Source organism: Pollachius pollachius (assembly GCF_949987615.1).
Source record: "Pollachius pollachius genome assembly, contig: scaffold_366, whole genome shotgun sequence".
NCBI lineage: Eukaryota > Metazoa > Chordata > Actinopteri > Gadiformes > Gadidae > Pollachius > Pollachius pollachius.
Genome location: NW_027641557.1, coordinates 5,727 through 20,000, shown reverse-complemented (window position 1 = coordinate 20,000; position 14,274 = coordinate 5,727). Strand labels below are relative to the sequence as shown.

Here is a 14,274-nt window from a genome sequence, read left to right as displayed (position 1 = left end):
AGGGCGAGTGAGCAAGAGCGAGAGTGAGAGGGGAGGGTGGAGGGGGGTAGGAAAGAGGGGGGGGGGGGAAGAAGTAGTAAGCAGGTTGAAGCAAGGGAGGGGGAGGAGGGGGAGAGGGAGAGAGAGAGGGAAAAAGAGAGAGAGAGAGAAAGAGAGGTGGAAGCAGGTTAGGTGATCCATCATAGCTGTCCAGTCCTACCTCCTGCTGGGTCAGTGGATCGAAGTCAACCCCGGGTGGACTTTATTACTTGCAGCACACACACGCACACACACACACACACACACACACACACACACACACACACACACACACACACACACACACACACACACACACACACACACACACACACACACACACATACACTAAAGCACACACACACACACACGCACACACACACACACACACACACACACACACACACACACACACACACACACACACACAAAATCCCATACACCCACACACACTCTCTTTCTCTTTCATATACTTCCAATTATATATTGTATGTTTACGTGTACACAAGCAAAATGAAACATGCATACATGCATTTGTATTTGTACATCTATCTCTCTCTCTATCTATCTCTCTCTCTATATACATATACAGTATATATATATGTATAAATATATATATATATATGTATATATATAATTCCATAATGACTACATTGCATCTTGAATGGAAAAATATGCACATTATAGTTCATACTTATTACACACTTACTTGTTATGCATAAAGTTAAGTATTCACACACACAGAGAGCATAGAAATGACGAAGAGGTGGAGGACGGGTTAGAACTTAGAATCACTTGTCCTGCATCTCTGCCATGTCTCACAGACACCAGGCAGGTCCCGGGCTGCTCCTGGGGTCTTCAACCCTGCATATCTCTACAAATATCTCTGGATCCTTCCATCTCTCCCACCCATATCTCTCTCTCTCACTCCCTCCCTCCCTCTCTCTCCCACCCTCCCCTCTCTCTCTCTCTCTCTCTCTCTCTCTCTCTCTCTCTCTCTCTCTCTCTCAGCAGTATCTCTTTCTCCTTCTAAATGAACAGCGGTGGCTGGCAGGCCCAGTTGTTCATTTCAGCTCTATTGATTCGTGCCTTTATTGAGGTAATAACAGTTTGTTGACCGCACTTCTCTCAACTGTTGGCCTCAATCACTAAGGGGTAGGCCGTGGGAGGGGTATGGAGGGGGGGGGGGGGGGGGGGGGGGGGGGGTGGGGGCGGGCTGGTAACTTGTTTCTCTGTGAGCTCTGATTCTCTGCCACACCCCTCCCCGGTGTTGCGGATAACGGTTGAGTCTTTATTTTTTTTTTTGTTTTTTTCAACCCAGGCTGTTTTCCAGTCAATATTTAATTGGAAGTGAATTGATTAGAAAATAGAATGCAATTCATTCCACTGGCATCTTTGGAGCCCGCTCCCTAATGAAACCCCCCCATCCCCCCAGCCATAGAAGGTGAGGGCGAGCTGGGCCACAGGCAGGATATCTGGTTAGGGAGGGAGAGAGACACCGAGGAAGAGAGAGAGAGAGAGAGAGAGAGAGATACAGAGAGAGACAGAGAGAGAGAGAGAGACAGAGAGAGACAGAGAGAGAGAGAGACAGAGAGAGACAGAGAGAGACAGAGAGAGAGAGAGAGAGACAGAGAGAGACAGAGAGAGACAGAGAGAGAGAGAGAGAGAGAGAGAGAGAGACAGAGAGAGACAGAGAGAGACAGAGAGAGAGAGAGAGAGAGACACTGCCCAGTCCCTTTCTCTCTCTCTCTCTGTGTTTCTCCCTGCATGGCGCGGTAATGATCTGGTTTTCCAGAGCAGGCAGAAAACAGCTGCCACACTGGGCCACGCTAATACGCAGACGGTCGGGGGCCTGGTCGAGGTGGTTGTGGGGAGAGGGGGGGGGGGAGTGAGGGTTGTCGACGCACAGCACCAGACTATAGGCTGCTTAGCCGCGAGCTGTGATGGAAGAGTAAGGGGTGGAGGTGGAGGAGCTGCTGAGCATGGTGAGGGGGGGAGGGTGGTCTGGGGCCGGCGGTCCTTAATGAGTGACCGCCCCGGCCAGACAGGGCCAGGCCCCCGTGGCAGCGCTCCGGATCAGGTTCCCCTTCCTGTTGACGTCTCTGCAGGGACCTGGCCTTACGGGAAGGGGCCCTGCGCCCAGGAAATGGGCTCCTCTTACTGCGGCGGCGGGGACCGCGCGGTGGCCGGCGCACCGTTAACCACATTTATCTGCTCATCAGGGCGACTCTGGAGCAGCGGCTAATCACGTTTAGTCGCCGGGCAGATCCCCTCCACTAACGAGAGACGGATAGGTACAGACAGGGGGCAAGGAGGCGGGGCCAAGTGATTAATGTGGAGGAGGGGGTTCAGTGAGGGAGTGCGTGTGTGTGTGCGTGTGCGTGTGTGTGTGTGTGCGTGTGTGTGAGTGTGTATGTCGGGGGTGAGTGTACCTGTCAGATGGAGCCGAGGAAATGGTCGGGAAGTTGTAGATTAGAGAAGAACAAGGTTTGGACAGACAGGGAGAGAGAGAGAGAGGAACGGATAGAGAACGAGGGAGGGGGGGAGATGCAAAGGGGGAGAGACAGAGACAGAGAGAGAGAGAGGGGGATAATCAGAAAGAAATTGTTTCAAGCACAAGGGGCCTGAACCACATCTACTATAGCATGAAGGAGCAGGGTTGCATACTGTATTAAACAAAAGATGATGGGCTGGGGAGGGGCGAGGGGGGGACCCACCATCCACGCCCAGCGGGGGGTCCATCTATGCTCTATTGCTTCACCCGGCCCCCCCTATGTCCCCTTCCATCCATCCATTTCCCCCCGCTTTCCTCCCAATCCTTCCCCATGTCCCTTCTTTCCTCCTAGCTATCTCCCCGTCCCTGGGAGACGGGGAGGAGGGAGGGTGGGGGGGGGGGAGGTAGAGAGGGGAGATGGGGGAGTCAGAGAGAGAGAGATGGGGGAGCAGTGCATACATACTAAAGAACCACTTACCTTCCCCGAGCCTCCACATCTCTCAATCAAGCCCAACGGGGCTGCGGGCTGTGCCTTCCCTCTCTCTCCCTCCATCTGTCCCGCTCCCTCACTCTCTGCCACCCCCCTGGCCTAGCAACCCCCACCGCCAGCCCCACCAGCCCCTCCAAGGTAGCGGTGGTAATGGGAGGTTAACACAGAGGCAGTGCTCCCATTATTGAGTGAATTTAGCGCCTCGGACAGAGCTTCACAATCTTTATTGCCTCGCTGACCCTCTCGTCATGTCCTAGGCGTGTTCGACAGATCCCTGTGTGCGTGCAACGTGGGTGTTTATGTGTGCATGTGTGTGTGTGTGTGTGTGTATGTGTGTGTCAGTGTATGTATGTGTGTATTTGCTTCTGTGTGTGTATTCGCTTCTGTGCGTGTGTCTGTGTGTGTCTGTGTGTGTGTGAGTGTATGCACGCGTGTATTTGCTTCTATGTGTGTAAACGCTTCTGTGTGTGTGTTCGCTTCTCTGAGCGTGTGTGTATGTCTGTCAGTGTGTTTGTGTGTGTTTGTGGGGAGAGGAGTGTTTGCCTATGTGTGCATGTGCGCGACAGTCTATGCGTGTATGCGCGCGTGTGTGTGTGTGTGTGTGTGTGTGTGTGTGTAGTGCGCAGTGTGTGTGGTGGTGATATTGCCAGCTGATTGAAAGGCCGCGTGTCGTGGAACAGAGAGCCCACATGCTCTGGGGCTCGTCTCACAGCCGGGGACACACACAGGAGGCCGGCCGCCCAGCGTGTGTGTGAGTGTGCACGGGAGTGGAGAGCGGAGAGGGAGCGGGGGGGGGAGGGGGGAGAGTGGGGGGGGAGAGGGCGGGGGAGAGAGTACTAGAGGTGGGGGGCCTGCAATTTTCTGGTTGTCGCGCCTGGAGCGTATGCGTTGGCCCCGGCACATTAACTTTTAAAAAGGGTTTTGCAGGGGCTGTAGGTATCTACATCATACACACATTACGACACGACACCCCCGGTCATAGACCGATCAAACACACACACACACCCGCACACACACACACACACACACACACACACACACACACACACACACACACACACACACACACACACACATGGAGGAGGCGGGAGTGTAGGGAGAGCAGAGACAATGAGAAAAGGAGATAGAGAGAGAGACGTAGGTTAAGCCATGGAGAAAGTGAGACCAGAACTGAGCAGAAAGGAAGGAAAGTACACACGATTCAGTGCAATTCCACTCAGATTCCAGGCAGGTCTACAGTACTGCGTTCATCACAGCAAACCCCCTAGTTACAGGGGTGAATGTGAAACCAGAGAGAGAGAGAGAGAGAGAGAGAGAGAGGGTGGGTTGTGAGACTCCACCTGCTCGTGCGTTGTGTTAAGTGAGATTGATGTGGCGCCCCGCACAGAAGCCCTGTCAGCTGGTTGACGACTCATTGTCGACTGGTTGTCGACTGGTTGTCGACTGGTTGTCGACTGGTTGTCGGCTGGTTGTCGGTTTGGGAGAGAGGCGGAGGGGGGCTGTAGAGGTCTCTGAGAGGGGTGAACTGATTGAGAGACACTCATGTTTTATTCAGGACCAAAATCCTCCTCTCACGAAAAACAGTCTGGCTACTAACAAACTACCGGAACCTGCTCATTTGCTCTATTTCCTCTCTCTCTTTTACACTTGCTCCCTCTCTCCTCTCTCTGGCTCTCTCTTTAGGTCTCTGTCCCTCTCCCTGTCCCTTACTCCCTTGCTATGCTGTGTGCTGCATTTACAGACCAATGCCAGCGTTAGGATGAAATAAGAGTGACTGAATTATTGTGCCCACAATCAATCCTCTCTCTCCCTCTCCCTCTCTCTCCCCCTCTCTCTGATTACAGGAGGTGATTCTTAAGAGAGCAGCAGACCTGGTAGAGGCCTTATATGGAATGCCACATAATAACCAGGTGAGACACTTGGGCTCTCAACACACACACACACACACACACACACACAACATAGCGGTAGCACAGCATTGGCTGTTTATTGTCCATGGCAACCGGGAGAAGGCATAAAAATGATGCACTAATAGAGGGAAAAGAGAGGGGGTGAGGAGTGTATGGTGAGGGAGGAGGAGGAGGAGGAGGAGGAGGAGGAGGAGGAGGAGGTGCTGTTTGATGGTCAAGCTGATGAGTCTGCCTCCTTAATGTACTGCGCTGCCCCTCCCACCACACCCCCGTGATAAGACCACTCAGACCAGCGTCTCCCCCGCCACCCATCCGGAGCACCCATCTGACTACACTTTTCCGGCTGTTCCAAAACTTTTCACAAACCCTACTTCGTACCCATATTTGTATTATTTTAAAAGGTTGGAAAGTAGAAGAATCGATTGGTTCACTCCCTCGTCTTATGTTTTCACTCTACTTGCGTTTAATTAAAATAATTCACCTCGAAAAGTAGACTAATCCATTGTGGAGTCCATTCTTTTCATGATCTCCTACTGACTATCATTTGCTCTGTTTGTGCAGCGTTGAATGCGTGTCCACCGTACTGTCGTTTTTAGTTTTAGTTTTTAGTTCATTGGTTTAGTTGACAGGGACCATGTACAGAACAGGTTCTATACGAGAGTTAGCTGAATAGCATTTTTTTTAATATGTCTGTGGTTCCTGGGCAGGGAGTTCAAAGGACAATAAAACACATACTAAACATTACAGACAATATCAAAAACAAAACAACAGCTTCAACGGCATTACAGAGTAAAAATCATACAAAATACATAATACATTAAACCCTGTGTCTGCTCCCCCCGCTCTGCAGGAGATGATCCTGAAGCGAGCAGCGGACATCGCGGAGGCCCTGTACACCACGGTCCCGCGCGGACACAACCAGCTCTCCGGCCTGGGCAGCGGCCACGCCGGCATGATGTCCGTCAACTCCTTCCCGGGGTCGGAGGTCGCCCAGACAGCCAATCAAGGTGAGCCTTTGGGAACCAGTCCGATAGAAAAGGAAAACACAACAACTAACAGTCTCTCTCTGTTGGATAGGGAGGATAAGAGTAGAACTGAGCGTCTGTTGTGTACGCAGTAGGGCCAACAAAAGAACAAGGAATACTGTTTCTAGTCCGGGGAGTTACAAAGCGGATGTCTTTTATGTGGGACATGGAGGATGGAGTGATCCGAGAAGAAATAGTGAAGGAAATGGAAAAGGAGCAGGATGGAAGTAGGTTGAAAGATGGAGAGAGCCGAATATATTGTGAGACGGGGGAAAAAGCTACGTGGTGCGTGTTCCAAAAGAGAGATATTGAGATAGAAAGAGAGAAAAAATAATGAAGTTTGCGAGAGAGGGAAGAGCAAAGAAAAAGCGAACAAGAGAGAGCGAGAGAGCGTGCGAGAGGGAGAGAGTCGGAGGGAGAATTATGAGTGGGTCCTAGGGGTGTGTATATTAGACCCGGGTCAGCCCCTGTCTGACAGAGAGAGATGTGGGTGCAGCCCATGGTGATTCATCACCTGTATCAGGGGGAAGGGAGAGGAGCGGACAGGTCCGGGCCCCCGGATGCATCTCAATACCCCTCTCCAGCTCCCTCACCTCTCCCTCTGCCTCGTCCACCTCTTCATCTTCGGCACGAAAAGTGCCTTTTACACGCCCTGAACATTGTGAAAACACACTCCTTACACGCGATGATCCTGTTAGAATACACTTTTAAACACGCCATGACACGAAGGAAAATACACTTTTTACACACAATGACTCCAAGGAAAATACACTTTTTAAACACAATGACACAAAAGAATGTACAATTTTTACACACAATGACGCAAAGGAAAATACACTTTTTATACACAATGACTCAAAGGAAAATACACATCTAACACGTAGTAATCCTCGTAAAATATATATTTTTTAACTTGCCATCTCAACACACCTCTCACCCAACAATCGTACACACAATCCTTGATTAAGATTGGTCTCTATCTTGATCACCAGTGTTTATACCCAAGGTTTACACAGAGGGGCCAGCCGGATAGCACACCAGCTAATTGTCGTACAGCAGAGTGTGTGGGTGTGTGTGTGTGTGTGTGTGTGTGTCTGTGTGTGTGTGTGTGTGTGCGTGTGTGTGTGTGTGTGTGCGTGCGTGTGTGTATATCTCATTGCAGCGAGGTGCACCCCATATTCACAGCGCAGGAATTTTTCTGATTTGTTCAATGCCAGCTGTATTTTCTTTCCTCCCGTGTCAGCATTTAGGCCATGTAGAGATGTATATTTATAGTCTCCCCTCCATCTTGTCCTCCCTCTGTTCGCTGGCCCCTGGAAGGCACCGAACAGGAGAGAGGTCCTGTCGCCAACACTGACTTCACTCGTTATAAATCGCCCAATGGCCGCAGAGACCATTTGGCATTAATTGCCTTATCAATACATCTCATTTGGGATATGAACCATTGCGGTCGGGAGGCTCCCGGTTCGATTATTTTGATTGCCTATCTATCTATCTAGCTATCTAACTGTCTGTCTCTCTATCTATATACGCATCTGTCTATCTACCGCTCTGTCCATCTATAAATGTGTCTGTCTGTCAATCTGTCTATCTATAAGTTTATCTGTCAGTCTAGCTGTCTGTCTCTCAATCTATATTCGTATCTGTCTAGCTCCTTCTTGTCCATCTATAAACGTGTCTTTCTGTCTAGCTTAGTATCTGTCTGACTGTCTATCTGACTATCTGACTGTCTAATATCTGTATCTATATCTGTATCTGCCTGTATCTCTGTCTATCTATAAACGTGTCTGTCTGTCTGTCTGTCTGTCTGCCTGTCTGTCTCTAGCTTCCTAGAATTAGTTAAAAAATGCTGGATGTGGGTTTTTACTTCATATTTCCTTATCACATTTTTCTTTTTCCCGCCTAATTTCACCCTCTCTCTCTCTCTCTCTCTGTCTCTCTCTCTCTCTCTGTCTCTCTCTCTCTCTCTCTCTCTCTCTCTGTCTCTCTCTCTCTCTCTCTCTCTATCTCTCTCTCTCTCTCTGTCTCTATCTCTGTCGCCCTGACTCTATCCCCCCATGGTCCTCAGGTTTCAGCAGGAGTACGAGCAGCGTGTCCCCTCACGGCTACGTCCCCAGCTCCACCCCTCAGCAGGGCAGCTACAGCTCCGTCTCCACTAGCATGAATGGCTACGCTAACTCCGGCATGGCAACCCTGGGCAACTCGCCCAACTTCCTCAACGGATCCGCCGGCAACTCGCCCTATGCTAGTGAGTGCACAGCACCATATCAACAGAGAGAGATAAAGATATATACATATATAAATATATATATATATATATAGAGAGAGAGAGAGAGAGAGAGAGAGAGAGAGAGAGAGAGAGAGAGAGAAAGAGAGAGGGAGGGCCGGGGGATTGTATTATCTTGATTGCATCAGAAGGTCTGCATGCAAAACCCAATTTCCCCCCACACCCTTCCTTCCTTACGCATATATATAGAGACCAACACAGGAATGAAAACAAAACAGCCTTGCATAAAAGAGGAAGTGTCTTTTTATTTAAATAAAATGAAAAAATAAAATGTCTGAAGTGACAGAGAGGGATAAAGTCAGGGAGTTCAGCTTGCTCATCTGTTTCTTTAAGAAAAGAGTCAAACGCAAATACTCCTGTTATTGGCCAGAGGGGAAAATCACCTATCAAACACACACACAAAGAGACACACATACAATCAAACATATACTCTCACACACACACACACACACACACACACACACACACACACACACACACACACACACACACACACACACACACACACACACACACACACACACACACACAAAGCGTCTACATTAAAGACCCTTGATTAAATCAATAAACTAATTGCTAGAGAAGCAATTCCATTTCAGCTCTTTGATTCTTGGGTGTTAACAAGTATTTTAACAGGTCCCCCCCCCCCGCCCAACACAGACACTTTCAATCAATGGCCCCTCAGCCCGCCTTTGTAGGTCCAATTTTCATTAATTGATTAGTTAGGCTCCTTCATAAATGGATTATGACTTTATTGCGAGGATTTGTCAGGAAGAACGATAAAAGCTAAGTGTTGGATAATAACAACAATAAAGGCTGCGGCAGATATCAGAGGGCAGCTGAAATACGACGGACGTTGATTGTAAAATCGCTGAGGGGTAAAATGCTCTTAGTGTATTAACGGACAAAGGGGAGCCGGGCCGCGGGGTTGGGGAGGATGATGTCAGACAGGGGGGAAACGGACGTTAGGCTTCATACGGAGACCCCGGGGTTGCTTCTGGTCTGGCCTGGTCTGCCATTGTAAACCAATGCCTCAGGTTTCAAAAGAAAACCATATTTTCCCATCGTGGCCATTTTGAATAAAGCGATTTATATTGGGTTATTTTGAGAAGGCCAAATTCCAAATTCAATTTTTGCTTAATATCCTGTTGCATTGTTGTGGCAATATCTCTCTCTTTCTTTCTCTCTAAAAACGTTATTTTGATGGTTCTGGTTAGGCAGTTATTAGAAAGAAATTAGGGGAGAAATCTGGAAGGTTGTGGGTTTGTATTATTGCTTTGATGGCTGATCGCCCAGCAGCAACAACTGATTACATCATGTTCGAGTGGTCCCAGTAAAAACTTAAGTAGGAGTGAAAAGAAAAAGTAAATGTGTTCCAGCTATTTGCTATTTTTTTTAACCACCTCGCCCGGAGGAGGTTTAACGGGAGGACCACAGGCTGCTTAATATTGTTTGCATGCTAATATGTAATAAAGCTGATCCTTAATAATCCTGTTTACAAGGTTCCACTAGTTAGGGGAGGATTAATGATCAGCATTTACAGGCCATAACTTAAATCATTTTTGGCGGAGTTCAGCGCAGATATATAAAACAACATGAAATGTTTATATATCTTGGCCTGCGTAGACCTCGGTAAACAGGCCTTATCTATTGTGTACGCATGACTCACGGCCATTGCATTTTTATTAGTGTTTGTTCTGGCCTAGCCTGATGATTGTGATGTACTTGACATTACCACTGTGTTGATACCTCCAGGCAGCGTAACTAAATGTTGTCCCTTGTTGTCACCGTCCATTAACCAGTCCCCTTTTGTTCCTCCCGCCTGCCCCTCCTCTGCCCTCGCTCCTCTCTCTAACCCTGCTTTCTCTTCCGCCCCCCCCCCCCCGCCATCATCCCTCCCCACCTCCTGTGTTTTGTCTCCTTTTTTGTCGTGGTCTCCTTCTCTCCCACCTCCTTCTCTCCTACTCCTCCTCCCTCTTTCCTCTTCCCTCTCTTTTACCCCACCTCCCTCTCCTCCTCCCCCTGCTCCTCTTCTACCCTTCCCCCCACTCCCCCCCACTTCCCCCCACCTCCCCTCTCTCCTCCCCCCCCCCTCCTCCTCTTCTTCCCTCCCCCCCACCCCTCCCCGTCTCGCCTCCCCACCTCCTCCCCTCCCCCTCCTCCTCTCAGTCGTCCCGTCCAGCCCCACCATGGCTTCCTCCACCAGCCTGGCCTCCAACTGCTCCTCCTCATCCGGCATCTTCTCCTTCTCGCCCGCCAACATGGTGTCCGCCGCGGTCAAGCAAAAGAGCGCCTTCGCCCCCGTGGTGCGGCCCCAGAACTCACCGCCGCCCACCTGCACCAGCGTCACCGGCAACGGCCTGCAAGGTAGCGTGAGCTGGCAAGGTAGTGTGACCATGCAAGGTAGCATTAGTTAGCTTGTCAGGATAGTAGGTAGCGGTTGGGGAGTTTGGCTCCCAGCTGAAAGGTTCTGGGTCCGATGTCCCCATGTCTGTAATTGAACCATCCTTTGAGCAAGATACAGTACCTGACCCCCCCATCTGCTCCTTAAGTTACAGGGATCTCTGTTCTACAGCTTTGGATAAAAGCTGCTAAATGAATAAATGAGAGAAATTCAACCCTTGAAAAAAAGGTTTCCACACATGGCAGATATTATTACATGTCTGTGTCTAATCTCCAATTTGTATCCTGCTCTGATTCCCCACACGTCCGGTGATAACATGACTCATTCTCTGCTTTTGGTCTGGGCGTCTCTTCCCCCTAACCCCTGTTCCCTCTCTTGTCTTCCTCTATTCACCCCCTGCTCTTTGTCCTCCTCTCTGCCTTCAGATCAGTCTTTTGTGGACTCTAGCAAGTACTCATCAGCTAGCTCTCTCCAGGGCCTGGCCTTCTCCTGAAGTATGTTATATACCGCTCCGTTCCTTATCTTTTCTTTTCCTATACTTTTCTTTACTTTTGTTTCTCTTGTCATTTTTTCTTCTTTCTTTTTCGTGTGTCTTTGTTTACCTTCTTTTAATTTATCTTTCTTTGATGTTCTTTCTTGGCTCACTTTTTTCATTCAAGATTCATTCATGTAATTTGTTGATTTTTTCTGTCAATCTTTTATATTTTTCTTTGCTGTCATCCTCCTTGTCTTGTTTCGTTTCTTCTTATTATGCATTTGATGTATAATATCTTTATCATTTCCTAGTATCATTCTTTCTTGTTTATTTCCATTCTTTCTCTCTCCTCCACTGAAGAAGTAATAGCTCATTAATCCCCCGCTTCCTTCTCTTGTCTGTTTTTATTTGTCACTCTTGACCTGTCAGAGAGCACACTAAGCCATATGTGAACCGCTTCCTGTCTCCACTTCCTCCTTTCTGCCTACCATTGCTGTGTGTGTGTGTGTGTGTCGGGGGGGGGGGATGTGGGTGTGTGTGTGTGAGTGTCCAAATGCCTGTCTGCGTAGGGTTTGTGAGTCTGGGCAGGATACTGTATGGTGTTAGGATTCTGAGATTCTGAGCGAAACAGAGAAAGAAAGAAAGAAAGAAAGAAAGAAAGAAAGAAAGAAAGAAAGAAAGAAAGACATAGAGAGGGTGAGAGGGAGAAAGAGAGAGAGAGAGAGAGAGAGAGAGAGAGAGAGAGAGAGAGAGATAGAGGGGTGATGGATGGGAATCTTTATCTGAACCCAAAGCTAAGCACTTCCTCACTTCCGCAGCCAGCGTTGATGAGCGGTGACCACTGTGACCCAAGAGCCATTGGCCACAAGACTTACACGCACACACACACACTATGCTTTTAATCCCGAATAACAGCAGACACTTAGGAAATAACCAGGGGATCAGTAGATTGGAGGGAGGGGCAGAATCAATAGGGAGCCAATATGTTGTATGAAAAAAAATACTCCATAATGATGGACCTTTGGAAAAAAAACTGGATGGATGGGTGTGTGTGTGTGTGTGTGTGTGTGTGTGTGTGTGTGTGTGTGTGTGTTTGTGAGTGTGTGTGTGTGTGTGTGTGTGTGTGTGTGTGTGTGTGTGTGTGTGTGCGCCTCAGTCTATGCGTGCTTCAGTGTGTGTGTGTTTGTGCATGCGTGTGTGTGTGTGTGTGCGTGTGTGTGCCTCAGTCTATGTGTGCTTCAGTGTGTGTGTGTTTGTGCGTGCGTGTGTGTGTGTGTGTGTGTGTGCGTGTGTGCCTGTGAATGTGAATGAATCTGGGCCGGGCTGGAGGTTCATCCCGTGCTCCTAATCCCAGATGTTGTCAGTCAGTCTCTTTCAGCTCATCATCCTTTCCACCAGCCCCGTGTCTCTTTCATGTCTGAATGCATGCGGTCCAGTGACAGTGTTTTGGCTCACACAATCACATAACAATATGTAGCAGCTAACAATTAGCTGTGGCGGCTGTTGCATGGAGCCATGTATACAAATCCTGTGGAATGTGGAATGACATGCCCTGTGTGTGTGTGTGTGTGTGTGTGTGCGTGTGTGTGTGTGTGTGTGTGTGTGTGTGTGTGCGTGTGTGTGTGTGTGTGTGTGTGTGTGTGTGTGTGTGTGTGTGTGTGTGTGTGTGTGTGTGTGTGTGTGTGTGTGTGTGTGTGTGTGTGTGTGTGCGTGCGTGCGTGTGTGTGCGTGTGTGTGTGTGTGTGTGCCAAGTAAGCTGCGCGCTAGTAAAATGTTTTCATTTGGGGCGTCGGAAAATATTGGAGGCATAATGAGTGGGAGACAGGGGGGTGGAAGAGCTATGGAGAGAGAGAGAGAGAGAGAGAGAGAGAGAGAGAGAGAGAGAGAGAGAGTTGTGCACCAGATGCTCACACATTGTTGTTATGCCACTGTTCTGATGACAGATGAAACCCAGCAATCACATGACTGACCCTTTCTCTCTTTGACTGTCCCTCTCTATCTCCCTCCTTCTATTTTCCCACCAGCAGCCATTCCCGCGATGATCGTTCAACCCATGTAGAGGATCTGGGAATGTCGGATGTTTCAGAAGGACAGAAGAGAGAGAGAGAGAGAGAAAGAGAGAGTAGCTGTTTCTGGTGCTCTCTCACACACACACACACACACTCTGGAGCCGGAACTGAACAAAGTCAGAATTAAAAAACAGAACTATGTTCAACTCAGGCCTTTCTACACGGATTCCCCTATCGGAGAGTTCTGGGAAAAAGAGTCCATTTTGAACTTTTGTGCTGTTTAAGTCCCCCCCCACCCCCCCATTTGTTTAAAGTTAGCGTAGCTTCTCTGGCCATGTGCTGGATGGCGCATACTGAGACTGGTAGCTTGCCCCTCCCTGTGACCTCATCAAAGATTAGCATTTCTATTATTGTTTGTTAGTTTATCTTTCGTTTTTAATTTCTTTGGGGTTCATGCTGTCCCGGCTGAGTATGATTACAGAAGGGCCCGATGCCATCACGCAATCTGTGACTAACACACAAACACAAACACATGACACTTGGTTGGTTCGGATTGGCAGAGACTTTGACGTAAACTCCGTCACTATTGAATATCCCTGGCGCAGTCTTCACACCAGAACCACATTAAAAACATGGGGTCTTGTGGTTCTAAAGTCAACAACAACAACAACATGTTGAACCACATTAAAAACATGGGGTCTCGAGGTTCTAGAGTCAACAACAACAACAACATGTTGAGCCATATTTTAAACATGGGGTCCTGGGTTTTAAAGTCAACAACAACAACAACACAAAAAATGTAATAATAAATTCAGATCAAAATCAAAGGCCATTATTGCTGCTGATTTTCACATGAATCTAAACACATATATAGATATAATATGTATCTTTATATACAGATATATATACAAATAGTGCATTGTCAGAACCAAATGCATACAACTTTTTTCTCTAATGTAAATTTTTTATTTTTAAAAAAACTGTGATGATTGAGCTGTTTGCAATATGCTTTTCTTCTTGCCATGTGGACATAAAGTGATATTTCATTATCCCAAATTTACTCTTCTCCTTTGATTTTATTCAAGACTTGAAAAGCCAGGGGTTTTATGTGTGTGTCCAGCCAGCACTGTACGGAAGAAGTCTAACAAATATTACAAATAAG

The 14,274-nt window shown here is 48.2% G+C and overlaps 1 pseudogene across 1 annotated transcript in view; it reads left to right on the top strand.

The window, feature by feature from the left end:
* The window catches only part of LOC307091566 (transcription factor COE1-like), an 11,877-nt pseudogene extending 756 nt beyond the window's left edge, over positions 1–11,121 (top strand). The window contains exons 2-6 of the transcript XR_013812789.1: positions 4,847–4,912; positions 5,763–5,919; positions 8,006–8,185; positions 10,394–10,591; positions 11,054–11,121. The product of XR_013812789.1 is annotated as a transcription factor COE1-like (transcript). The remainder of the gene's footprint in view (positions 1–4,846; positions 4,913–5,762; positions 5,920–8,005; positions 8,186–10,393; positions 10,592–11,053) is intronic.
* The last annotated feature ends 3,153 nt before the right edge of the window (positions 11,122–14,274 follow it).